The 25504-nt window shown below is 47.4% G+C and overlaps 1 protein-coding gene and 1 long non-coding RNA gene across 2 annotated transcripts in view; one reads left to right on the plus strand and one right to left on the minus strand.

Moving 5' to 3' along the window:
• The window catches only part of ppp1r16b (protein phosphatase 1, regulatory subunit 16B), a 217541-nt gene extending 205634 nt beyond the window's left edge, over positions 1 to 11907 (minus strand). The window contains exon 1 of the mRNA XM_038803595.1: positions 11479 to 11907. The gene's annotated coding sequence lies outside the window, so the exon portion shown is untranslated. The remainder of the gene's footprint in view (positions 1 to 11478) is intronic.
• LOC119969661 lies at positions 11907 to 24797 on the plus strand. Its single transcript, XR_005461441.1, has 3 exons — positions 11907 to 12294; positions 18821 to 18903; positions 24735 to 24797. It is a non-coding gene; the product is annotated as an uncharacterized LOC119969661 (long non-coding RNA).
• The last annotated feature ends 707 nt before the right edge of the window (positions 24798 to 25504 follow it).

Below are 25504 nucleotides of genomic sequence, written 5' to 3' on the forward strand. Positions count from 1 at the left end.
CCTCTGGCACACAATCCTCTATCCTGGTAGCCAGGATCTTCGCCAGCAACTTAGCGTCTACGTTAAGGAGTGAAATAGGCCTATATGATCCGCACTGCAAGGGGTCCTTATCCCGTTTTAGGATCAAAGAGATCAGTGCCCGCGACATCGTCGGGGGCAAAGCCCCCCCCTCCCACGCCTCATTGAAAGTTCGCACCAGCAAGGGACCCACCAGGTCCGCATATATTTTGTAAAATTCTGCCGGGAACCCGTCCGGCCCCGGGGCCTTACCTGACTGCATTTGCCCGATCCCCCTGACTAGCTCCTCCAACTCTATCGGCGCCCCCAGCCCCTCAACCAGCCTCTCTTGAACCCTTGGGAAACATAGCCTGTTCATGAAGCTCTCCATCCCCTCTCTCCCCCTCGGAGGTTCCGACCGGTACAATCCCTCATAAAAGTCCCTAAAGACCCCGTTTACTTCTGTCCCCTTCTGCACTACATTTCCACCCCCATCCTTCACTCCCCCAATTTCCCTAGCCGCATCTCGCCTACGGAGCTGATGCGCCAACATCCTGCTCGCCTTCTCTCCATACTCATATACCGCACCCTGCGCCCTCCTCCACTGTGTCTCCGCCTTTCTGGTGGTCAACAAGTCAAAATTGGCCTGCAACCTGCGCCGTTCTCCCAGCAACCCTTCCTCCGGTGCCTCCGCATATCTCCTGTCCACCTCCAGAAGCTCTCCCACCAGTCTCTCCCTCTCCTTCCTCTCCCTCCTTTCCCTGTGGGCCCGGATGGAGATCAGCTCCCCCCGGATCACTGCTTTCAGAGCCTCCCAGACCATCCCCACCTGGACCTCCCCCGTATCATTGGTAACCAGATACCCCTCAATGCTTCTCCGAACCCTCTTACACACCTCCTCCTCCGCCAGCATCCCCACATCCAGGCGCCAGAGCGGGCGCTGGTCCCGTGCCTCCCCCATCTCCAGATCAATCCAGTGCGGGGCATGGTCCGAAATCGCTATGGCCGAATACTCGGCATCCTGCACCCTCGGGATCAACCCCCTGCTCAGGACAAAAAAGTCTATCCGGGAATAAACCCTATGGACGTGAGAGAAAAAGGAATACTCCCGCGCTCTCGGTCTCCCAAACCTCCAGGGATCCACCCCTCACATCTGGTCCATGTATCCCCTCAGCACTTTGGCCGCCGCCGGTCTCCTACTCGTCCTTGAACTGGACCGGTCCAGTGTGGGATCCAGCACTGTGTTAAAATCTCCCCCCATGATCAGGCCCCCTGCCTCCAGGTCCGGGACGCGGCCCAACAAGCGCCTCATGAAGCCAGCATCATCCCAATTAACCATTCCTGTGGTTTTATAAGAACATAAGAACTAGGAGCAGGAGTAGGCCATCTGGCCCCTCGGGCCTGCTCCGCCATTCAATTAGATCATGGCAATCCTTTGTGGACTCAGCTCCACTTTCCGGCCCGAACACCTTTACCCTTAATCCCTTTATTCTTCAAAAAACTATTTATCTTTACCTTAAACACATGTAATGAAGGAGCCTCAACTGCTTCACTGGGCAAGGAATTCCATAGATTCACAACCCTTTGGTGAAGAAGTTCCTCCTAAACTCAGTCCTAAATCTACTTCCCCTTATTTTGAGGCTATGTCCCCTAGTTCTGCTGTCACCCGCCAGTGGAAACAACCTGCCCGCATCTATCCTATCTATTCCCTTCATAATTTTAAATGTTTCTATAAGATCCCCCCTCATCCTTCTAAATTCCAATGAGTACAGTCCCAGTCTACTCAACCTCTCCTCGTAATCCAACCCCTTCAGCTCTGGGATTAACCTAGTGAATCTCCTCTGCACACCCTCCAGCGCCAGTACGTCCTTTCTCAAGTAAGGAGACCAAAACTGAACACAATACTCCAGGTGTGGCCTCACTAACACCTTATACAATTGCAACATAACCTCCCTAGTCTTAAACTCCATCCCTCTAGCAATGAAGGACAAAATTCCATTTGCCTTCTTAATCACCTGTTGCACTTGTAAACCAACCTTCTGTGACTCATGCACTAGTTTTGTTGCATTATTTGTTAAAATATAAATATACTTTAAAAAAAACCACCTGCCTTCTCAGGCCAATAAATACTAACTTAACCAGACTTTCACTTAATACAATTCGCTTCAAATGGAAATCTTTACTTGAAGCTAGTTAGTGGCAAGAAGAAGGCCAAGAGGAGATTTCATAGAGATGTTCAAAATTCTGAGGGAGCTGGACAGAGTAGACGGGGGAGAAACCGCTCCGGTCTGTAAAAGGATCAAAAACGAGAAGGCACAGATTTAAAGTGATTTGCAAAAGATGTGAGAAAAAAACCTTTTCACACAATGAATGGTTCTGGAATGCACTGCCTGAATGTTTGGTGGAGGCAGGTTATTTTTTTTTTAAACTTAGAGTACCCAATTATTTTTTTCAATGAAGGGGCAATTTAGTGAGGCCAATCCACCTATGTGGACATCTTTGGGTTGTGGGAGTGAGACCCACGCAGACATGGGAAGAATGTGCAAACTCCATGCGGACAGCGACCCGCGGCCGGGATTGAACCTGGGACCCTGGCGCCGTATGCAGCAGTGCTAATCACTGCACCACCGTGCTGCCCCGGGTTCAATCGAAGCGTTCAAGAGGGCATTCGATAACTACTTGAATAGAAACAATGCGCAGGGTACAGGGGAAAAGGCAGAGGAATGGCACAAACTCATGAGGCTCATTTGGAGAGCCGGTATAGACACAATGGGCCGAGTGGCCTTCCCTTCTGCACTGTAGGAATTCCAAGATTCTAAAGCAGTTCTGTGAAATGCAACTTCAGGTAAAGTAAACTAAATAGCTGTCCTGGACTTCAAACATCACATGCCAAAACAGAAAGAATAATTTAAATGCTATAGGGTCCCACACAAATGTAAAATGTGCCGTTCGTTTGTTTTAAAAACTAGGAATGTAAATCCACGACTGCAGGCCTCCTCACTCGAAGCGTTTAAAAGGCCACCCTGAAAGCTCCAAGTACATAAAATGGGCAGTGTCAGTGCTCTGCATTGTTCCTGCTAATCTACAATCTGTCACAGAAGCATTGAAGATTGCAATTGTTCTGTACACTACGTCATTGTTGAAATACAATCAGAAGGCACGACTCCACCTTCCTCCTTTAATGCACTTGTGAAACGAGAAACACTCCACAGTGAAAAATTGGGCCTCCTTCTCTTCCTAATGTCTAAAGCTCTGTGGGGTTTTAAACTTTTAAAAATCTAATGTTTATTTAAACATGATTGATTGACAAGAGAGCCCAGAACTGGACGGCTCGGAGGCGCAGTGGTTAGCGCTGGGGCTGCGGCGCTGAGGACCCGGGTTCGAATCCCAGCCCTGGGTCACTGTCCGTGTGGAGTTTGCACATTCTCCCCGTGTCTGCGTGGGTTTCGCCCCCACAACCCAATGATGTGCAGATTAGGTGGATTGGCCACGCTAAATTGCCCCTTAATTGGAGGGAAAAAAATAATTGGGTATTCTAAATTTATTTAAAACAAAGAGAGCCCAAAACTAAGCCACAAAGACCAATAACTTATATTTATACAGAGCCTCTATTGTAATGAAACATTCCAAGGGCACTTGACAGGAGCATTATAAAACAAAGTATAACACCCAGACGCATAAAGAAATATTAGGTCTGATGACTAGAAGCTTGGTCAATGAGGGAGGTTTCAAGGAGTGTTTTAAAGGAAGAAAACAAGGTAGAGAGTTGGAGAGATGTCGGAAGGGTATTATAGTCAGCAATATGTCCAATAGGGAATTCAGGAGAAACAAGTTTATTCAGAGAGTAGTTCAAACATGGAACACGGTACCATAAATAAATAAAGATAACTTAAAGGTAAACGAGATAAACATATGAGGGAGGACGTTATAAATGGATAGGCTAAAGGGGCAGAAGGAGGCTTATATGGATAATCAACAGCATAAACCAATTGGACCAAATGGCTGTTTCTGTCCTGCAAATATTATGTATTTACAATAATAGCAATTTTACTACCAACATCATCCTGCATGGCACAGCCTATTTCAGTCAATTAGTGCATTACGCATCCATCCCTTGAAAGTTGTTTTCTCAGATCAGTAAGTGATACAAGTGCTAAAATCAAGAGACGACGCTAGTCACTGTAGGCTGGGACTTGGGGCTCAGTTTAGTCAGTTTTCTCCATACTTCGCTTTCTGTTAACTGCTAACGGGTGTGGAGTTCCACAAGTGCTCAGCATCCTCTGGTACTTCATCAAAGTGAGCTTGATCCAAGAACAGGAACTTGGGACAACTTTCCTTTCCCATAAACAGAGATGCTGAGGACACAATGGTATTCCTACTCCCCTGAAAGTGAATCAGCAGGGGCAATGGGGCAGCATTTTTGGAACATTCTGGGTCTGCAAGACCAGAAACAAGACAGTTTTGGATCCTTGGCTGTGGCTGGATGAACTTGCTGAGCTGCCAAAGGATGATGCTTACATGAAATGAGCAATGTTCAAACCTAAGATACTTCACAGAGGATGGGGGTGAAAGTGACAGAAGGTTGGTTTGTCAGGTTGTAAAGGAAGAATGTTACAACAGAACAAATTAATGCATTCTCTTTATGCTGATAAAGAAATCGACGAGCCCTTTGCAGACAATGTGGGCTGAACAGGCCACAGAACCTTAAAGAGTTGGCAGGGGCTACAGCATTGGAGTCTAACTTTATGATTCCTGAACAGTGTATGGCCTTGGCAGAGCACAGCATAGAACTTGATCAGGTCTAACCATATGATGCATGGCCGCGCTATGCACGCACGGTAGCATGGTGGTTAGCATAAATGCTTCACAGCTCCAGGGTCCCAGGTTCGGTTCCCGGCTGGGTCACTGTCTGTGCGGAGTCTGGACGTCCTCCCCGTGTGTGCGTGGGTTTCCTCCGGGTGCTCCGGTTTCTTCCCCACAGCTACAAGACTCCTCAATGACTCCCCCTCAGACTGATCTGTTCCCTGAAAGAACACTATTATCGACACCCTATGCTGCTCTTGTTTTTGTCGTATTTGCTTTGTTATTTTTCACTTGTTCCATACTGTAACAAATTATTTAGTTGTCGATGTACTATGTACTTTTTCTCATTCACTGTAACTATCTACTTTTTTTTTTGTCTACTGTGTACATACTGTGTACGTTTCCCTGACCACAGAAAATTACTTTTCACTGTACTTCGGTACATGTGACAAAAAAAAAATCAATAAATCAATATTGCCACTGAGCATCACTGTCTCTGAACCAGAAGCTCTGGGCTGGAGCGACGATGGCCGTGGAAGGAGTGTCCACATCATCGCCAAACAAGTTGACTATCAACCTGCAAATCCTCCTGACACGCAGACAGCAAGAGTGTGAGAGTCCTCTGTCAGCCAGAACTGAGGAGTATGTGCAGTACCAAAACTCCCGAAAGTTAAAATATTCCAAGTGTTGGTTTTTACCATGGGCTGTGCTCCGTGGCAAGGGTCCCCCTCACTTTGAGGGCCTACTGGAGTTGGGAGTTACTGCCATTCATATCAGGAATTTATCTGCACAATCAGGTGAATACTCAATCCTCCAAACGCAACGAAGAGTCGCACCATTTCCTAATGTAGTTTAGCTCTTTGAAATGCTCCATCCACCTTGTCTTTGGTGACAGGAGAGATATTTACTCCCAGGCCAGGAGGCATTGCAGAGTTACTTGAGGCGAATGGCCCTGAAATTTCCCCTTACATGGTTTGAAGCAATGCTTGAAATCTGCCTGACACTTCCCAGAGTGACACCATTGAGAAGAGCAGACGGGGAAATCACGAGCGTGTGCCTACATGGCGACCATTTCACAGCACGGCAACTCTCAATGAAGGAAGTTAAAATTTTAGTTACTCTCAATCACTTATCCCGAAAAATAATGTGCTCAGGGTTAGAAAACAGCGCTGATGCCTTTAAGGGGAAGCCAGATAAGTACGTGAGGGAGGAACAGAATGGGAGGATATGCTGGTAGGATGTGATGAAGTGGTGCATAAATACGAACTGAGATTTGTTGGACCTAATGGTCTGTTTCCAAGCTGTCAATTCAACATGATTCTAAGTTTGTAAAATTAAGCAGTCAGATCTCACCACTTAATTTTCCCTTTCGTAACATCACATAGCAATATACGGCAATGAGGCTGATGTGTGCAAACACAGGCAGTTGATGTAATGCAAGTCTTTTTTTTTCATTTTAGACTTACAAAAACATTATCTAATTGGGAGAGCTGACCCATATTCCTGTTTCCCCTCAAATGCTTGGAAACATTCTCACTGACTGATCAACAGTTAAACCAATGAGTCATTTTTCCTCCAGTGTTTCGACGGACATAGATTTCAAAGACACTGCTGTTTCCTCCAAAAGCTGCAGACTGCTGTTAGCTGTGGAGTGCAGCGTATTTGTTTTAAAATTATTTGTCACTGCATCCCACAATTGAAAGCGAAATTATTATAATCATTCCCCCAAACGCTTGTAATCTTAAATGCTGTACTTACTCACCTTAAATAAATGTTGTAATTTCTCTCCCCGCACACCCAACCCGCCCACCCGAATTATTTTTCTCGCCTGAAGGTGCTGCCTCATGCTGGGCCATTCGTCCTGTGGGATCCTAGATGCTGAGTGTCACCAGGCCATTGAACCCAGGAGGGCATCACAGTCGAGTCATAGAATCATAGAGTTTCCTGGGCAGAAGAAGGCCATTTGTCTCATCGAGCCTGCACCGGCCCTTGGAAAGACTTAAGCCCACGCAACCACCTTACCCCAGTAACCCCACCTGGGGCAATTTAGCATGGCCAATCCACCTAGCGTGCACATCTTTGGACTATGGGAGGAAACCCACGCAGACACGGGGAGAAAGTGCAAACGCCATTGTCTTTTCTCACCGAATGGCTTCATAGCAGCGGTGACTGCACAGAGGTGAGGAACAATGGCCTTACCTTTGTGCCTCCTTTGTACCCCAGGAGTCAACTGTGGCACCCAAACTGCTTGTCCCAACAGAGTTTCGCCAACTCATACAGGCCAGTGATGAAACCGAGCACCTTTGTGTTTCATTAAAAGGTGGCGATTTAGATATGGATGAGGGAAACCATTTGGCCTTGGAAACATCCAGACGGAAAGCCTTCTTTATAGCTAATGATTCAGAGTATCTCTGGGCATTCTTCATAATTCAGATCGCGAACAGCGAGGATCAGCCTGGTTATTCCTCTCCTTCACTAACTCTGATGTGGAGATGCCGGCGTTGGGACTGGGGTGGACACAGTAAGAAGTCTTACACCACCAGGTTAAAGTTCAACAGGTTTGTTTGGAGTCATTGGCTTTTGGACGATGAAGGAGCTGCGCTCCGAAAGCTAGTGACTCCAAACAAATGTGTTGGACTTTAATCTGATGGTGTAAGACTTCTTACTGTCACTAACTCTGGTGCTTTAATGCCTCCCTCTCATCTTGTAACTAAAATTGGACATAGATGAGATTTGACCAAACCACAATACGGAATGACTGCAGGAATAGACTCCGGATACGTACAATGAATATCAGCTCGCTGAATTCGGCAATTGAGAACTCAACCTGTTTCTGGTTAGGATCCAGTGAGCTCACCTCACACAATGGGTATGTACTGCACACGAGAATGTATAGTGCACAAATAGGCCATTCGGCCCAATGGGGGCTCTAATCCACGAGCCTCTTTCTCACCCCCTTCATCTAACTATCAGCCGAACAGAATGAGATGAATCATGGCTGGACTGATCTCCCAGACCAATTTCAAGCACTTCAAGGGGAAGGGATTGAAAAGGAATTTCCTACCAATGCATCAGTGGAGTTCTCTCTCCCACTACTCACCGCTCCCATTCGCCCATTCAATGCAAATTCTCGAATCTGCTTCTGAATTTTGATTGGGCATCTGTTGTGGTTCAGCCAAATGGGAGAGAATCAAACCAGACCCCCTCCCCCCCCCCCCCCCCCCCCCCCCCAACCTCAGGCTAATTAACAATAAACAGAGTTGACAGGCTCATTATCCTGTCCATTGATCATAGAATCATAGAATCTACAGTGCTGAAGGAGGCCATTCGGCCCATCGAGTCTGCACCGGCTCTTGGAAAGAGCACCCTACCCAAGCCCACACCTCCACCCTATCCCTGTAACCCCACTTAACCTTTTTTTAGACACTAAGGGCCATTTAGCATGGCCAATCCACCAAACTCGCACATCTTTGGACTGTGGGAGGAAACCGGAGCACCCGGAGAGAACATGCAGACTCTGCACAGACAGTGACCCAAGCTGGGAATCGAACCTGGGACCCTGGAGCTGTGAAGCAACTGTGCTAACCACTATGCTACCGTGCTACCCCAGTGTAATCAATTATATCAGAATGCCAAAAGTACCAGCTGGACAATCCTCACATAATATTTTTCAGAAAACTTTATTTCATTATATAACATGTCCTCCCCGTGTGTGCGTGGGTTTCCTCTGGGTGCTCCGGTTTCCTCCCACTGTCCAAAGATGTGCAGGTTAAGTGGATTGGCCATGCTAAATTGCCCGTAGTGTCCTAATAGTAAGGTTAGGGGGGGGGGGGGGGGGGGGTTGTTGGGTTATGGGTATAGGGTGGATACGTGGGTTTGAGTAGGGTGATCATTTGCTCGGCACAACATCGAGGGCCAAAGGGCCTGTTCTGTGCTGTACTGTTCTATGTTCCATGTTCTATTAAGACACGCGTATAATTCCTACAGTGCACCTAGGCCCAAACCTATCCCCGTAACCCAGTAACCCCAGCTAACCTTTTGGACACCAAGGAAATTTAGCATGGCCAATCCACCTAACCTGTACATCTTTGGACTGTGGGAACCTGAGCACTCGGAGGAAACCCACGCAGACATGGGAAGAACATGCAAACTCGACGCAGACAGTCAGCCAAGGCCGGAATTGAACCCGGGACCCTGGCGCTGTGAGGCAGCCGTGCTAACCATTGTGATATCATGCTGCCCCACACATCAACCGACACAACAAAGGGGCAATTTAGGATGGCCTATCCACCTAACCTGCACTTCTTTAGATTGTGGGAGGAAACCGGAGCACCCGGGGGAAACCCACCAATCCTGCAATAATTTCTTCTGTTCATTATTCAACATGAAGGATCCTGTACAATGCAATGTCTTCAGCCACCTACCACCCTCATTATAAATGCCCATCCAATATCATTCCAGCCAAAATGCCAACAATTCTGACCACCTGCTGACTGGCTACACTACAGCAATTGAGGTTACATGTTCAGTAAAGACCTGTTTGACCATTAGGCCAACTGAGCAGATCAGTGATCTGGGAGGTAGAGCAGGGTCGTCTCCCAATAAACCCCCAGTGGTCTATCAACAGATAAATATGAAGGTTCCGACTGAACCTTTCTGATGTCCAACTTTCATTTTGTTGCTCATTTTACTACAGATAAATTTCTCACAGCCTTTGTTCCCCCCCCCCCCCCCCCCCCCCCCATTAACTTTACAAAAGAACACTGCCTCACCGTGGTCGTCCAGCTTTGCGGGTTTGCCCATGCCCACCTATCAGAACGCAGTCAGATTCTCTACACATTCGCCACACTGTCATATCTCGATCTTAACACTGGAGATGCCATTGCGATTTACAGCCGACCCTCTCCCAGCAGAGCATTTGAAATAAGGACAGAGGACAGGAACAGCTGGAAGAGCTCTTGTTTGACCACTTTTGCTCAGTCTCATAGGAAATCTACAAGTGCTTCAACACGAAGATTGCTGCAGCTTTTGGCAAGGATGTTTGGTCATCTGTCCCAAGTGAATTCCCCCCCCCCCCCAGAAGGGGTTTAGCAAAAAATAAATAAATTACTGATTTGAAGTCAGCTGTAACAAAAACAGTCGGCATCATGAGGTGCCCTTGCTCACATTGCAAGAAGTTTCCAGCCAGCATCTGGGCTCTCCATGCTGGTACCCTGAGGTCACCCTGGCACCTAAGGGCAAATCAAAATATGGGCAAATGACATCTTCACGGGCAATCTCATGCATGCAGGACGTGTAAATGACAGACCTGACCAAACCATCAGGAGAGGGTTTGGGAAGAATCATGCATCACAGATGGAGGCCATTCGGCCTATCTGGCCCGTACCGGCTCTCTGCAAGGGCAGCTAATTGGTCACGATCCTCTGTTGCTACCCCATTGTCCTGCAAAGTGTTATGACTGCAAGCTATTTTCTTGCACAGAAATCAGATTGCTGCAAGTATCATAACAAAGGCTTGCTTGACAGTATTGACAGGCCAGGCTTGAGACCCCATCTTTGACCTTTATGGGGATGGAAATCCAGTTGCCCACAGGAGACCCATGGTGGTGTTACATGGACATTGGGACAAGATGTTGGAAAGGTTAATTCATACCATTGACTAGTGAAGGCACTCAGATGAGGGATTTTTAATTGGTTCAAGTTCTCAAAACACTATTGAAAACACTTAGTGCCACCTAATTGACCCATAAGAGTCCATATTTGATTATCCATCTCATAGAATCATAGAATTTACAGGGCAGAAGGAGGCCATTTGGCCCATCGTATCTGCCCGGCCCTTGGAAAGAACACCCTACTTAAGCCCACACCTCCAGCCTATCCCTGTAACCCAACAACCCCAGCTAACTTTTTTGGACACTATGGGCAATTTATCACTGCCAATCCACCTAGCCTGCGCATCTTTGGACTGTGGGAGGAAACCGGAGCTCCCGGAGGAAACCCACGCAGCCACAGGGAGAACGTGCCGACTCCCGCACTGACGGTGACCCAAGCCCGGAATCGTACCTGGGACCCTGGAGCTGTGAAGCAACAGTGCTAACCACTATGCCAACCGTGCTGCCCATCTGTGGCAGCCTGATCCAGTGCTTTGGAGTTGTGCTAAAGTTAATTTCAATGATGGCCAAGATGGACAAAATGGGTACTGTTACAAATTCTAATCGCTAACCTGCCACCCTTCCTATAAAGAGGGGGGGGGGGGGGGGGGGTCAGATAAAGTCCTTCACGGTTGAATAGCCTGTCAATGCCGACAACAACCCTGACATGTGAAATGGTTGAAGCACCTCGCCTCACCTATTGGGGTTGCCGAACCAACCAAATCAGACGAGTAGAAAGAATTTTACTGGGAATCTGGAGTGTCAGTTCAAACACTTTTGCCATTTAAGTATGAATATGAATTTCCCACGGATTACAGCACACAGCAATTGCTACATGTTTACACTCGGGAGGGTGGGTGTAACAGACACGCTCAGTAAGTTACATTTCACAACCCAACACTTGACACAAACCGAGATGGTTGGCCGTGATGGATTCGGAATTAGATACATTTCCAAACTACATTTAAATGCAATGCTAACCTGTCACAATGCACAGACACAGGAAATGAAAGCAACATTCTCCTCACCTCTCTGAAGTCGACACGAGCTGAGCCGGGATCGGAGCCGCCGATCTCTCTTCCCGGGATCGGAGCCGCTGATCTCTCTTCCCGGGGTCTGGGTGGGAGAGAAGGGGCTTCACAGAACCAGAGACGAGGCAACAGGCTTCAGCAGTGCTCGGTTGAAGCACTGGCGGGGGGCGTGACAGTTCTCCAACAGGAGTTACACACACACACACAAACCCGGCACAGCATCGGCTACAACACACTTACAGAGTTTAGGCAGAAGTAGTGAGGTTTAAAGGAGGTGGGAGCTCCTGCCCCGGCTTCCTCCCACCTCCTGGCTACAAGTCAGACAGGGCTGGGGCTGGGCAGACAGCTGGAGACTTTGCGGAGAGAGAGGCAAGAGACGGAGCGGCGGGTGATGGGGCTGGAGGGAGGGGAGTGAATTCATGGCGCGGATGCAATTGAGCCGGTAGGTGGGGTGATTGTTCAGCAGCCCATTCCGCCCTCTCCGATTGAGCGCCCAGACAGCGGCTGAAGTTGTCCAACCCAGCGTTACCCCCACCGAGGCATTTCACTGACACTGACCCAGTGGGGTGGGGGAACCTACTCAGCAATGCATTGCAGAATGGGCAGTTGTATCAATATATTGTAACAGTGTCGGGTTGGACAGCAGGCACATGATTCAAATGCCCATTAATACTTTTTTTTTAAAGTGCTGGATAAATACCTCAAAATGTAATTGAAGGTTCTGGGAATGAGCAATTGTGAACTAACCCTGCTGGTGGTTGTGCAGAGAAGGTACAAAGATTGTTCTGGGGCAGCAGCAAACCAGTAGTGGAGGTGAGTCGACAGATAACTATCCTGTTTTTTTGTTTGTTTAATTAGCTGAGGTAATTAAAGAATATTTGCCAATTAGACCATAAGGAGGAGAATTAGCCCATTCGGCCCATCGAGCCTGCTCCATCATGTTTCTCATCCCCATTCTCCTGCCTTCTCCCCATAAACCTTGGTCCGCTTACCATGGTAGCACAGTGATTAGCATTGTTGCTTCACAGCACCAAGGACTCGGGTTTAAGTCCTGGCTGGGTCGCTGACTGTGCAGAGTCCGCATGTTCTCCCTGTGTCTGCGTGGGTTTCCTCCAGATGCTCCGGTTTCCTCTCAAGTCTCGAAAGAGGTGCGTTAGGTGAATTAGACATTCTGAATTCTCCCTCAGTGTACTCGAACAGGCACCGGAGTGTGGAGACTAGGGGATTTTCACAGTAACTTCATTGCCATTTTTATGTAAGCCGACTTGTGACACTAATATTGGTTATTATTAATCAAGAACCTATCTATCTCAGTCGTTTTAAAACCATTTCCAATCAAGGGGCAATTTATATATAAGGGGCAATTTACGTGGCCAATCCACCTACCCTGCACATCTTTGGGTTGTTGGGTGAGACCCACACAGATATGGGGAGAATGTGCAAACTCCAAATGGACAGTGACCTGGAGCCAGGATTGCATTTCTGTCTTAAAGAGACTCAGTAACTTGCACTCCACAAACTTCTGTGACACTGAATTCCACAGATTCACCACCCTCTGGCTGAAGAAATTCTTCCTTTTAAAGATTGTCACTGCAGCCTGAGGCTGTGCCCTCAGGTTGTAGCCTCTCCTACTAGGGGAACCATCTTCTCCGACTCTATCCAGGCCTCTCAGTATTCTGTAAGTTTCAATGAGATCCCCATTCATCCTTCTAAACTCCCTTGAGTACAGACCCATAGTACTCAACCACTCCTCATATGACAAGTCCTTCTTCCGGGGATCATTCTTGTGAACCTCCTCTGGATCCTCTCCAAGGCCAATACATCCTTCCTTAAGGGGTACGTTAGCCCAGTGGTTAGCAGTGTTGCTCCACAGCTCCAGGGTCCCAGGTTCAATTCCTGGCTTGGATCACTGTCTGTGCGGAGTCTCCACATTCTCCCCGTGACTGCGTGGGTTTCCTCCGGTTGCTCCGGTTTCCTCCCACAGTTCAAAGATGTCCATGCTAGGTTGAATGGCCATGCTAAATTGCCGTTAGTGTCCAAACAAAAGGATAGTTGGGGTTACGGGGATAGGGGTGTGGGCTTAGATAGGGTGCTCTTTCCTAGGCTGGTGCATACTCGATGGGTCGAATGGCCTCCTTCTGCACTGTAAATTCTATGATTCTAGATACGGCCCCAAAACTGCTCACAGTACTCCAAATGGGGTATGACCAAAGCTTTATACAGCCTCAACATTATGCCCCTGCCCTTGTATTCTAGCCCTCTAGACATGAATGCTAAAATTGCATATTTACCTTTTTAAAAAATAAATTTAGATTACCCAATTCATTTTTTCCAATTAAGGGGCAATGTAGCGTGGCCAATCCACCTACCCTGCTCATCTTTGGGTTGTGGGGGCGAAACCCATGCAAACACAGGGAGAATGTGCAAACTCCACACGGACAGTGATATTTGCCTTCCTAACTGCCAACTGAACCGACATGTTAACCCTAAGAGAATTGTGAACCAGGACTACTAAGTCCCTTTGTGCTACTGATTTCCAAAGCCTTTTCCCATTCAGAAATTAGTCCATGCCTCTTTTCTTATCAAAGTGCATTACCTCACACTTTTCCACATTGTATTCAATTTGACACTTCTTTGTCCACTCTCCTAGCCTGTCCAGTTTTTCCTGAAGCCTCCCTGCTTCCTCAACACTACCTGTCCCTCAACATATCTTTATATCATCTGCAAACTTAGCAACAATCACTCGGTTCCTTCTTCCAGATTATTAATGTATATCGTGAATAGCTGTGGACCGAACACTGACCCCTGTGAAACACCACTAGTCACCAGCTGCCTCCTGAAAAGGGCCCCTTTTTCCCTACTCTCTGCCTTCTGCCAGTCAGCCAATCCTCTATCCATGCCAGTATCTTACCCTTAATATCATGGGCCCTTAACTTATTTAGCAGCCTCCTGTACGGCACCTTGTCAAAAGGCCTTTTGGAAATCCAAATAGATCATGTCCACTTGTTCTCCTTTGTTTAACTTGCTTGTTACCTCCTAACAGATTTGGCAGGCATGACCTCCCCTTGATGAATCCATGCTGACTCAGTATTATTTTACTATGCACTTCTAAGTACTCTGCAATCTTATCCTTAATAATAGACTCTAAAATCTTACTAACAACCAAAGTCAGGCTAACCGGCCTACAATTTCCTGTCTTCTGCCTCCCTCCCTTCTTAAATAGGGATATTCCATTAGCCATTTTTCAATCCTCTAGGACTCTCCCTGCCTCCAATGATTCCTGAAAGATCACTACCAATGCCTCCACAATCCCCTCAGCTATCTCCTTCAGAACCCTGTGGTTTAGTCCATCCAATCTTGGTGATTTATCCACCTTCAGACCTTTGTTTCCCCGCACCTTCTCCTTAGTGATGGCCACTGCACTCGCCTCTATCCCCTGACTCTCTTAAAGTTCTGGTATGCCACTGGTTTCTTCCACTGTGAAGACTGATGCAAAGTATCTATTCAGTTCCTCTGATTGGTTCTATTGTTCCATTGACAGGTTCTTGCTAGGATAGGGGATAGGGGCTGGTTTAGCACACTGGGCTAAATCGCTGGCTTTTAAAGCAGACCAAGGCAGGCCAGCAGCACGGTTCAATTCCTGTACCAGCCTCCCTGAACAGGTGCTGGAATGTGGCGACTAGGGGCTTTTCACAATAACTTCATTGAAGCCTACTCGTGACAATAAGCGATTTTCATTTCATTTCATAAAGACTATGGGAGGCAGATGATCAATCAGCCATGGTCGTATTGAATAGCGGAGGAGCTTGAGGGGTCAAATGACCTATTGCTGCTCCTATTTTGTATGTTGAAATGGGCAGAATCCATGTTTGTGCTGTGGGGCTCAATAGAGCAAGTGGAATTGAGGAACCACAGAACTGCAGAAAGGTTGCGCACAGAAAGAGGCCATTCAGCCCATCGTGTCCGTGCCGGCCAGAGACAAAAAAAATAAGAATCGAGCCGCCCATTCCAATCCCACCTTGCAGCACCTGGTTCGTAACCATGCAGCTTTATTCAGGTGCAGACCCAGACACCTTTTAAATGAGTTGTTGGTATCTGCCTCAACCACCAAACTGGGCAGCGAATTTCAGACTCCCATCACACTGTGGGCAAAGAGCTCCTGTCTCCTCTAATCCTTCTATTAATCACCTTAAATCTGTGCCCTCTGGGTAATTGACCTCTCTGCTCGGGGAAACAGGTCTTTCGTGCCTACTCCATCTAGGCTCCACATAATTTTGTACACCTCAATTAAGTCACCCCTCAGCCTCCTCTGTTCACAGAATTGTTATGGCACAGAAGGAGGCCATTCAGCCCATCGTTCCTGCGCCAGCTCTTTGAATCAGCATCATGACTTATTGCCATTCTGCTGCATTTACTCCGTACATCAGCACATTGTTTCCATTCAAATACTAATATTTCATTTAAATAAATTTAGAGTACCCAATTCTTTTTTTCCAATTCCGGGACAATGTCACATTCTCCCCATGCCTGTGTGGGTCCCATCCCCACAACCCAAAAAGATGTGCAGGCTAGGTGGATTGGCCACGCTAAATTGCACCTTTAATTGAAAAAATAATTGGTTACTCTAAATTTATTTTAAAATTTACGGGGAAATTTAGCATGGCCAATCTACCTACCCTGCACATCTTTTTGGGTTGTGGGGGTGAGACCCAAGCAGATACGGGGAGAATGTGCAAACTCCACACGGACAGTGACCCGGGATTGAGATCGTACCCGGGTCCTCAGCATCATAAGAGAGCCATGTTAACCACTGTGCTACCGGGCCACCCTATCAAATAATAATCTAATGCCCTTTTGAATGCCTCAGTAGAAACTGCCCCTGCCACGTTTCCAGGCAGTGCATTCCGTACCCCAACCACTCACTGTGTGAAAAAGTTTTATTTCTCATGACGGTACGGTAGCACAAGTGGATAGCACTGTGGCTTCACAGCGCCAGGGTCCCAGGTTCAACTTCCTGCTGGGTCACTGTCTGTGCGGAGTCTGCACGTTCTCCCCGTGTCTGCGTGGGTTTCCTCCGGGTGCTCCGGTTTCCTCCCACACTCCAAAGACGTGCAGGTTAGGTGGATTGGCCATGCTAAATTGCCCTTAGTGACCAAAAGGGTTAGGAGGGGTTATTGGGTTTCGTGGATAGGGTGGAAGTGAGGGCTTAAGTGGGTCGGTGCAGACTCGATGGGCCGAATGGCCTCCTTCTACACTGTATGTTCTATGTACATTTGCCTCTTTTTCAAATCACATTAAATCTGTGCCCTTTCGTTCCTGACCCTTTTACGAGAGGGAACAGTTTCTCTCTATCTACTCTGTCCAGCCCCCTCATGATTTTGAACATTTTTTGCCCAATCTGCTCTCCGCCTCCTTCTCTGCAAAGAGAACAGTCCCAACCTCTCCAATCTATCCTCATAACTGAAGTTTCTCATCCCTGGGACCATTCTTGTAAACCTCTTCTGCCCTCTGTCCAGTGCGTCCACATCCTTCCTATAGTGTGGCGCCCAGAACTGTATACAGTATGCCAGCTGTGCTGTAATTAGCCCCATACAAGTTCAGTATAACTTCCTTGCTCTTGTACTCTATGCCCTATTAATAAAGCAAATTAAACAATACACTTCATTAACTGCTCCCTCCACCTGTCCTGTCACCTTCAATGATCTATGCACATATACACCCAGATCCCTCTGCTCCTGCACACCCTTTGACATTGGGCGGCACATTGGTTAGCACCATTGCTTCGCAGCGCCAGTGACCTGGGCTCGATTCCCCACTTGGGTCACTGTCTGTGTGGAGTCTGCATGTTTTCCCCTTGTCTGCATGCGTTTCCTCCGGGTGCTCCGGTTTCCTCCCACAAGTCCCAAAAGACGTATTTGTTAGGTGAATTGGACATTCTGAATTCTTCCCTCTGTCTACCCGAACAGGCGTCAGAATGTGGCGACTAGGGGATTTTCACAGTAATGTCATTGCAGTTTTAATGTAAGCCTACTTGTAACACTAATAAAGATTATTATTATTACTACCCCTTATTTTATATTGTCCGTCCATGTTATTCCTACCAAAATGCATCACCTCACACTTCTCCATGTTGAACTTCATCTGCCACCTATCTGCCCACTCCACTAACTTGTCTATGTCCTTTTGAAGGTCTACACTGTCCTCTTCACAGTTTATAATGCTTCCAAGTTTTGTATCATCTGCACACTTTGAAATTGTCTCCTCCAATACTAGGTCACCAATATATATCATGAAAAGCAAAGGCCCCAATATTGGGTACCCCTGGCGAACTCCACTACAAACCATCCTGCAGCCCAAAATACATCCATTAATCATTACTCGCTGCTTCCTTTTACTCGGCCATGTTTTGTATCCATGTTACTACTGCTCCTTTTATTCCTTGAGCTATACCTATTTTCACAAGATTGTTGTGTGGCACAGTATCCAATGCCTTTTGGAAGTCAATGTACATCACATCAACAACATTACCCTCATCATTCCCTCTCTTTTGCCTCTTCAAAACACTGCAGCAAGTTAGTTAAACATGACCTTCCCTTAAGAAATAGAACATAGAAAAATACAGCACAGAACAGGCCCTTCGGCCCACGATGTTGTGCCGAACCTTTGTCCTAGATTAATCATAGATTATCACAGAATTTACAGTGCAGAAGGAGACCATTCGGCCCATCGAGTCTGCACCAGCTCTTGGAAAGAGCACCCTATCCAAGGTCAACACCTCCACCCTATCCCCATAACCCAGTAACCCCACCCAACACTAAGGGCAATTTTGGACACTAAGGGCAATTTATCATGGCCAATCCAACTAACCTACACATCTTTGGACTGTGGGAGAAAACCGGAGCACCCGGAGGAAACACACGCACACACGGGGAGAACGTGCAGACACCACACAGTGACCCAAGCCGGAATCGAACCTGGGACCCTGGAGCTGTGAAGCAATTGCACTATCCACAATGCTACTGTGCTGCCCTAAATGTGCATTTATGTGCCTTTAGAAAGCTTTGTGATTCCCCTTTATTTTGGTGACCAATCTTTTCTCACATTTGCTTCATCACCTCTCCTCAAACTTCTGTATTCAATTTGATTCCAATTGTATTTTGTCCCCCGACACCTGTCATCAACATATTTACCACAGGGACTGCAATGGTTCAAGAAGGCAGCTCACCACCACCTTCTTCAAGGTCAATTAGGGATGGACAGTAAGCCCACATCCCTTGACAGACTAAAAAATGTGCACCTTTCCTTATTTACCTTAATTTCTCCCTCCCCATTCATCCAGAATCACGCAGGATTTGTTTTGTCCTACCTTCCCCTTTCGAGGGAATACACCTTGACTGTGCCTGAACCAATTCTTCTTCGAAGGTAAGGAAAACAACCCAGCCTATTCAATCTTTCCTCATAGCTGCAATATTCAAGCTCTGGCAACATGTATATAAATCTCCTTGGCGCTCACCACACCAGAGCAAATCCTGTAAGGACACAAAATTCCAGCTGTGGCCCAACCAACACGGTAGCATTGTGGATAGCACAAATGCTTCACAGCGCCAGGGTCCCAGGTTCGATTCCCCGCTGGGTCACTGTCTGTGCGGAGTCTGCACGTTCTCCCCGTGTGTGCGTGGGTTTCCTGCGGGTGCTCCGGTTTCTTCCCACAGTCCAAAGATGTGCAGGTTAGGTGGATTGGCCATGATAAATTGCCCTCAGGGTCCAAATTGCCTCTTAGTGTTGGGTGGGGTTACTGGGTTATGGGGCTAGGGTGGAGGTATGGGCTTGGGTAGGGTGCTCTTTCCAAGAGCCAGTGCAGACTCGATGGGCCGAATGGCCTCCATCTGCACTGTAAATGTTATTTTAAAAAAATAAAAAATATCCCTGCTTTTGTATTCAGTACCTCGTCCAATAAAGGAAAGCATTCCATATATTTCCCCACCACCTTATCGACCTGTCCTGGCGCCATCAGGGGGTGCCTGTGGATATGTACTCCAAGGTCTCCCCCTTCTTCTACTCCTCTCAATATCCTCCCATTTATTGAGTACTCCCTTGCTTTTGTTTGCCCTTCCCAAACGCATTACTTCATACTTCTCTGGATTCAATTCCACTTGCCATTTTCCCACCTATTCAACCCCAAACCGTCGATATCATTCTGGACCAGATGGCTTTTGTGGCTTCAAGCGTTCTTTTTCTGGACCATGTCAATTAGCGTGCCAAATTTCCCAATTGTGGCACACCGTGTGTCATGAGAGTTGATGGCTTCAATGCTGATGAACTGATAGTTTAATCATCCACTGGCCTGGAAGGTGCTGCTTGAATCTAATTCATTGTGCCAGTTAGAGGAAGCGAATGACTTCCCTTGCATTGAGTCATGTAATTACTTCCTACTGCAGTGTTGTGGTAGATGTTGTGTGCACTGGCTGTCTCTTGAGCCTGGAATACCACTAGTCCGTATCATTCCCAAGTGTGGAGTCAGATAGATTCCCCTTATATTAGTTGCCGCACATTTTGTGCTACGCACATTCCATCTGCCAGCTGAGGGAACAGCGTCTGCAAGAAACAAGGAAAGCAAAGATGGCGTGCAATGACAATAACGTCAAAAGGAACAATAATTAAATGGAAGAATAAACACAAATAAAAATGATTGTTGGCAATAAAATCAGTCATGAGAAGATGAAGAAAACAGCACGAGGAGAGAAGCAAGGCTAAACATCGCCCAAAGTCCACCACAGCTTTAATTTTGGTCGTGTTTGCCCAACCAAGGGCAGCACGGTGGCGGAGTGGTTAGCACAGCTGCCTCACGGCGCCGAGGTCCCAGGTTCGATCCCGGCCCTGGGTCATTGTGGAGTTTGCACATTCTCCCCGTGTTTGCGTGGGTTTCGCCCCCACAACCCAAAGATGTACACGGTAGGTGTATTGGCCACGCTAAATTGCCCCTTAATTGGAAAAAAATAGAATTGGGCACTCTAAATTTATTTTTAAAATGTTTGCCCAACCAAGTAAACAACAAAATAAAAGAGAAAATCTTCCGCAGGATTTAACTGGAGGGAGAGAGAAGAGAAAAGACTGGGAAAAAGAGGGAAAAAAAGCTTGGTGAAAGCGTGCAGTCATTAGAGATAGAACAAGAATTGGGAAAAAGGAATAATGTAGGACGAGGAAACTAAACTCTCCTTCGATCTGACAAAGATTTTTTTTTTTTTTTTTTTATAAATTTAGTGTACCCAATTCATTTTTTCCAATTAAGGGGCAATTTAGCGTGGCCAATCCACCTACCCTGCACATCTTTGGGTTGTGGGGGTGAAACCCACGCAAACACGGGGAGAATGTGCAAACTCCACACGGACAGTGACCCAGAGCCGGGATCGAACCTGGGACCTCGGCGCCGTGAGGCCGCAGTGCTAACCCACTGCGCCACCGCGCTGCCTCGATCTGACAAAGATAAACTTCAAGCACACAATGGTTGGGGGGGGCATACATTGCTCCCAGGAAAGGGGCCACCACACTAGCGGGCAAGCCAGTGCAGGAAGATGGCAAAAGGAAGGGCCATGGCAGAGCTCTCAACAGGGAGGGAGTGTCTGGTAGAGGGGGGGGGGGGAGGGGGGGTGATGAATGCTAGAAAATGGGGAAAGGACAGGAGAGGGGAGGGGGGGTACAAGAGGTAAGGCAGACCCAAGAAGGGTTATCAGGGGGGAAGGGGGATGGGTAGAAAGCTGGCTGCGACAGGTCGCACATGGTGGCAGCGAAAACAGTGGTACCAAGAGCTGCCACCTCGGTGGACCCCAAAGCAAAGGGAAATCCCGGAGCGCAGGGACCAGCCACATGGAGTGAATGGCAAAGACAGCCATCTTGGATGGCCCCCAAACAAAGGGTAACCCGGACTGTAGGGGTGCATCCACAAAATAAATATGGCTGATCCCACAGGGTGTGTGTGGGCGGGCGGGAGGGGGGGAGGGGGGGAGGTGAAACTCCCCATCAGGATAGTCACCTGGAGCGTCAGGCTGGAGAAAATAAAATTTGCCATCCGTGGGTCAGAAGAGGGCTTCCACAGGACGTGGAAGCCATTCACCAACTTGTTCCAAGACCTGTTCATATCCTGCAACCAGCAGAGCGGGGGGTGAGGGGGGGGTGAGGGGAGGGGGGGGGGATTGGGGGGAGAGGCGCACAGTCGAGTCATGGGACACAGAGTGGTCAAGGAAAGGGGGAAGGGAAGGGGCAGTGGGAGGAAGGAGGCGAAGGCACACAAAAAGAATGCGAGGATCAAGCAGGAGGGACAAAGCCGCAGGAGACTGGTTTGAGGTCAAGCGAGGGCCCAAACCAAACTGGAAATAAACGTTTGTAAATACATGTTTTGGCCAGATTGAGGAATGTAAAATATGTATGCCGACTAAAGGGGGGTTCACAATCACAGTTATAGTGAAGATACTTGCTTATGAATATATACGTTGGTTTTTGGCACGGTTTTGTAATATATAAATTGTTGGATATAAAATATGAAAACTCAATAAAAACATTTTTAAAAAAAAGATAAACTTCAAGAAATTGTGGGCTGGGCACACCCTCAACCACATTAATGATTGCGTGGGTACATACCAGAGTCTTAATTATTTGTGTTTATTTAGTTGTTAGCCATTTTCAATTTGCTTTGCTGTTTTGAAATGCCTAAATTGCATATTTTGTTGTTCTTCAAAGTATAAACTATTGTGATAGCTTTATAGTGTTATAATTGTGATATATCTTTTTAAAATGGTTAAATAATAATGATAATTAATGAAGCAGGTAAAAAGAATATTTCCCCCGAGAATCATAGAATGATTAAGGACAGAAGGAGTACATTTGATGCACCGTACCTGTGCGGGTGTTTTCAAAAAGAGTTAGGATGATGGTAGCAGAGAGATTATGTTACTGAATTTGTAATCAGCTGTCTGAACTTGTAATCTAAAATTATGTGTTCAAGTCCCACCATGAAACGGTGGCGCAGTGGTTAGCACGGCTGCCTCACAGCGCCCAGGTCCCAGGCTTGATCCTGGCTCTGGGTCACTGTCCGTGTGGAGTTTGCACATTCTTCCCGTGTCTGCGTGGGTCTCACTCCCACAACCCAAAGATGCGCAGAGTAGGTGGATTGGCCACACTAAATTGCCCCTTAATTGGAAAAAAATAATTGGGTACTCTAAATTTATTTTAAAAATCAAAACAAGTCCCACCATGACAGTGGATTGTTATAAAAACCGATCTGGTTCATTAATCTCACTTTGGGATGGAAATTTGCCACCCTTACTTGATTTGGCGTAAATATGATTTCATAACCATAGCAATGTTGTTGACCCTTAACCACTAGCAAGTCACTCAGGGAGCCGGCTCGCCACTACTTTCTTAAAGGCAATTAGGAATGGGCAATCAATTTAGACCTTGCCTTCCTCATGTCGCCTCTGGTTCTTTTGATAATTACCTTAAAAATGTGCTTTATGGTGATGAGACCATCAATTCACTAGACACGTGCTTTGAGATATGAACAGTGGTTTTAATCGACTTACTACAGAGCCAGCCTGTTACACGTTGAACTCTCGATGAACTGGTCGGCTGGCTCTGGGCATCGATATTTATACAGCAGTCCAGGGGGAGGAGCCATGGGCGGAGCCAAGGGTGGAGCCCTGTACAAACTCCTCAGCATTCCCAGAGCTACTCCCCCTAGTGGTCGGGCAACTCAACTGCGCTTACAATCGTACGGTCTCATATATATATATATCACAGTGTGAATTACAGAGTTACATTCACCACATAGGGGGCGCGATTCTCCGCCCCCCACGACGGGTCGAAGAATAGCGGGAGGGCCTTCCCGACATTTTTCCCACCTCCCGCTATTCTCCCCCCCCTCAACGGCTGCCCCACTACACGAATCGCTGCTCGCCGTTTTTTACTGCGAACAGCGATTCTCCCCAGGCCGATGGGCCGAGTTCCCAGGCCTTTATGCCCGTTTTCACGAACGCAAACACACCTGCTCTCACCGTTCGTAAAAACGGCCGCAAAGTGCCGTTCTGGAGAACCATGGCACCGATTGGCACGGCCACACCACGGCCGTGCCAAGGGTAGAATGGGCCCGCGATCGGTGGGCACCGATCGCGGGCAGCGGGTCCGAACCCCGCGCACTCTTTGTTCCTCCGCCGCCCCGCTGGATCAGTCCGCGGGGCGGCTGAGGGGCATGACGGCCCACGCATGCGCGGGTTTCACGCATATGCGTGATGACGTCATCCGCGCATGCCTGCGATGCTGTGGTTCACGGGGCCCCCGCTGCTAGCCCCGACCGGGGAGCAGAATCGGGTCCCGGGAGGGGACGCGGAGGCTGCCGTGAAACACGGCCAGTTTCACGGCAGCCTTCACGACTCTCCGCATTTGCGGAGAATCGCGCCCATGGTTTCTGACCCGCCTGTCACTGGAAACAGTCTCATTATTCACCTATTTAAATAAGTGGTGGACATCCTGCGGCCCAGATCCGGCTCGGAGTTCCAGCCCATGGGACACTTAGGCCGAATTCCACAGCTGTTGAGATTCTCTGTTCCCGCCGGCAGCTCACCCCCGCCGACGGATTTCCCAATGACAAGCGAACGGCACATCACCGAGAAACACGCGGCTGGGGGGACTGGAGAATCCAACCCTTTGTTGCCCAGGCGCAGGGTTGCCATGTTCCGCTGGTTTCCATCTGCATAACTTTATTCCAATCGGTCTGACTGAAGTGATGCGCACGTCATGCTAGGGTGAGTGAAACGAGGTCCGTGCTGATTGCTCACAACATTGACTGAGAGCCCTGCGTCCAAAATGTAAATATTTCTTTTGTGTACCATTTGAAATTGATGACTTCATTTATTAATATGTAAATGGGTAAGCATTTTGTATAACGCATTCTGAAATATTCGGCGTGAATTAAATGTGTTTAATCTTACTCGAGGGATGGTGGTTAGTGAACAAGCCCGATTTTCAATTGTGCGGCCCACTGAAATGAAGGAGGGTCACTCGTGAGGCCCACTGACCGGCCTAGCTTGCCCATCACTGATTTGAATCCTACAAGGTTTTGAATAGCTCCATCATATCTCCTGCTGCATCTTCTGTACACAATGGAAAATAACCCAGTTTCTCTCGTCTCCCCAGGTAACAGAAGTATCTCATCCTGCTTCCATTTTACATTCTCTTCTCTAAGGTTCTGATTTGCTTCCTAGAGTGTGGTGCCCAGAATTATCCCAAGAAACTCCAGCTCGGACCTAACTAGTGATTTATTAAGGTCAGCATGAATTTGTTACTTTTGCTTTACCTTTTATTTATAAAGCCAAGGATCCTGTAGGTTTTTTTTAAACAGCCTTCTCATCTTATCCTGACACCTTCAGAGACTTGTGTACACTTCCCCTCATGTCTCTGTGTGCCTGCAACCTTTTAAAGTTATGTGGTTCAGCTTATATCGACTCTCCTAATTTTTCCTACCAAAGTAAATCATCTGGCTGGTTTAGCACACTGGGCTAAAAAGCTGGCTTGTAATGCAGACCAAGGCCAGCAGCGCAAGTTCAATTCCCGTACCAGCCTCACCGAACAGGCGCCGGAATGTGGCGACTAGGGGCTTTTCACTGTAACTTCATTGAAGCCTACTTGTGACAATAAGCGATTTTCATTTTCATTTTCAAATCACTTTGCGCTTTTCTGTGCTAAATTTCATTTTGCCGTGTGTTTGACCATTTCACCCGGTCTGACTTTGTCTTCTTGAAGTCTGTTACTATCATTCTCACTGCTCACTACGTTCATCTCATCTACGAACTTTGAAGTTATCCCTGTATATTAATAATCTACGCTTGGGTATACATCAAAAAGAAAAGTCATCCCAACGGCAACACCTGTGGAATGCTACTGTGCAATTCTCTCCAATCTGAAAACAACCGTTCATCCATATTGCCCTCCGCTTTCTGATCCTTAGCTAATTGTTTGATTACCTCCTTCACAA

This window comes from Scyliorhinus canicula, chromosome 7 (genome assembly GCF_902713615.1).
Source record: "Scyliorhinus canicula chromosome 7, sScyCan1.1, whole genome shotgun sequence".
NCBI classification, from domain to species: Eukaryota; Metazoa; Chordata; class Chondrichthyes; order Carcharhiniformes; family Scyliorhinidae; genus Scyliorhinus; species Scyliorhinus canicula.